A 3,048-nucleotide genomic window follows, 5' to 3' on the forward strand; every position below is an offset into this window, starting at 1 on the left:
CCAAGTCGCCAGAACTAAGACACGTTGTGTGACACAGAAGACAGGTCCTCATGATCCCTAAGGACAGCACGGGTGATTTAAACCTGACTTTCACCTTCAAAGTAGATGGTTTTAGTTATAACGTGTTTGCCACCTCTGAGACCATGAAATGCTTCGGTTGCGGTGCAGAAGGACATGTGGTTCGGTCTTGCCCTGAGGCCGGACAGCAGACCAGCTCGAACCCGCCTGAAGCGCCGCAGCCCGAAGCGCCGCAGCCCGAAGCGCCGCAGCCTGAAGCACCGAGGCCTGAAGCCGAGTCTGACTCGCCTGGTGCACAGCAGTCTGCAGAGAAAGTAGAGGAGACCGAGGCAGACATGCAGGACAGGGAGAAGACTGAGAAACAGGACCAAGCTAAGAGTGGAAATGATGCCGATAATGCCCAGACCAGAGAGAAACCGGAGAAATGTAAGCTGGCAGAGGAGAAGACATGTGACAAAGGTAAAACGAACTGCGGTCAGAGTGTGGAAAGTGTGGTCAGTGAGGAACTGGTAGATGACAACATGTCTATGGAGGAGAAGGGTCCAACAGCTAAACGCAGTAAAAGGAAAATGCCTGACAAAGAGCAGGGTGGTGCCGAGGCCAAGAAAGTGTTGGATGATTCATCGGATGAGGAATGTGAGTGGACGCCATCACAAGAGGATGAAACCATTTTTTATCCCTTTGAGTAAAATTAGGAAACTTTTAACTGAAACTAAAGGGCAAAGGGCGGTTAGAGCCGAACAGTTCTTCCCTGACTTGAGATCTTTGGTCAGGTCTGTGGCACGGCTGAGGAAGGAAGAGGGGGCTTTCACTGACCAAGAGGTTTACCGGCTCAAGAAAATTACGACAAAAGTCAAGGCACAATTAATAGTCGATGATCAAGACAAAATTTGTTCTCCTCATATTGTTTGTATGTGCTTTTCTTGTTGCAGAGACAACTTCCTTCCCTTTCATGGCTGATTTGAGAATAGGGTCTTTAAATATAAATGGAGCCAGGAGCGATGTGAAAAGAGCTTCTCTCTTCAAGTTGGTAGAACTGAAAGGGTTGGATGTGGTCTTTATTCAAGAAACTCACAGTGACGCTGTGAATGAAAGTGACTGGAAGAAGGAGTGGCCTGGGGAGGTCTTCCTAAGCCACAGATTAACTAACAGTGGCGGCGTTGGTGTGCTTTTCTCAGAGAGTTTTAGTCCCTCTTCTTCTGAGGTAGAAGAGATAGTGTGTGGTCATATTCTAAAAGTCACAGTACAATATGAAGGTGCAAAATTAATTTTTGTGAATGTTTATGCCCCAGTTTCGGGCGTTGAGAGAATGAGACTACTGAACACCTTATGTGATGTAATTCACACTTGTACCGATTTTTTTTTGTTTCTGGGAGGTGATTTCAATTGCACGGAAGATGCCAAACTAGACAGGAACCATCTAGAGCCTCATCCCACTTCATCTGCCAAACTTAGGCGGTTGATTGAAACCCATGGCCTAAAAGATGTCTGGAGAGGTTTTAACAGGAGTGACAGGCAGTACACCTGGAGTCACTCCAAGGATGATTTGTTATCTCTGGCCAGACTTGATCGTTTTTATTGTTTTAAACATCATTTTGGTATCTTTAAATCGAGTCAAATAGCTCCTGTTGGTTTTTCTGACCATTGTCCTGTTCAGTGCTCTTTTTTCATTCAGAATGTTAAAGTACGGAGTGCATATTGGCATTTTAACACTGGTCTTCTACATGAGAGATCTCTCAGAGAGGCTTTTGAGTTTCTTTGGGCTTTACATGGAAAAAGCAAGACCACTTTCTCTTCAGTACAGCAATGGTGGGATATAGGAAAGAGCAAAATAAGACAATCATGTCAGCAGTATACTCGCAATGTCACTAAACACATTACCAGATCTCTTAAAGAACTGGAGGCTGAAGTAGTAGAATTACAGGGTTTAGTGGATTCTACAGGAAATCAGGGGCATATTGAAGCCCTTAAAGCTAAAAAGGCTGCCTTAGCCAACCTGCTGGGCACTACAGCACAGGGAGCTCTGGTCCACTCATGTTTCATGAATGTGTCTCAAATGGATGCCCCATCACAGTTTTTTTTTGGTTTGGAGCGAAGGAATGGTCAGAGGAAGATCATTCATTCGTTACGCTCTGGGGATGGAACCACAATAACGGGAACCCCTGAGATCCGCAGATATGCCACCTCCTTCTACAATGATCTGTTTAAAAGTGAATTTGTGGAGGATGCAGAGTTGGCCAGTTCTTTTTATGCTGGGCTACCTCAGGTGGACGGTGATACCAACGTGGTGTTGGATGCAGAACTGTCTCTGAATGAACTGTACACTGCTCTCATGAGCCTGGGCAATTGCAAAGCACCTGGCATTGATGGACTGCCCGTTGAATTGTATAAGTCCTTTTGGTCTGTGATCGGCAAAGATTTGCTGGAGGTGCTTCAGGACAGTTTGTGCAGAGGACAGCTACCGCTGAGCTGTAGAAGGGCAGTTATCACTGTGATGCCAAAAAAGGGGGATCTACAAGACCTGAAGAACTGGAGACATGTATCTCTGCTGTGTGGGGACTATAAAATCCTCTCTAAAGTTTTAGCCTCTAGACTTAGAGAGGTGATGAGTAAGGCCATTCATGTTGACCAGACTTCCTGACAATATCACCCTAATTGGGCACGTTTTGGAACTCTCTGGCTCATTGGGTGTAGATACTGGTCTCATTTCCATAGACCAGGAAAATGCTTTTGACCGGGTTGAACACAAGTACCTGTGGCAGACGCTAAATGCTTTTGGGTTCAGCCCAGGTTTCATAGCCAAGATCCAGGTACTGTACCGTGACATTGTGAGTATACTAGAATTTATGGTGGTTTGGCTGCACCTTTCATTGTACAGAGGGGGGTACGTCAAGGATGCGCACTTTCTGGAATGCTGTACTCCATTTCCATTGAGCCTTTTCTTCACAAACTCAGGGAAAAACTCTCAGGTGTTTTTTTCCCCAGGCTGTACCACAGCTGTGAAGGTCTCAGCATATGCAGATGACGTTA

Source organism: Lampris incognitus, chromosome 3, assembly GCF_029633865.1.
Source record: "Lampris incognitus isolate fLamInc1 chromosome 3, fLamInc1.hap2, whole genome shotgun sequence".
NCBI lineage: Eukaryota > Metazoa > Chordata > Actinopteri > Lampriformes > Lampridae > Lampris > Lampris incognitus.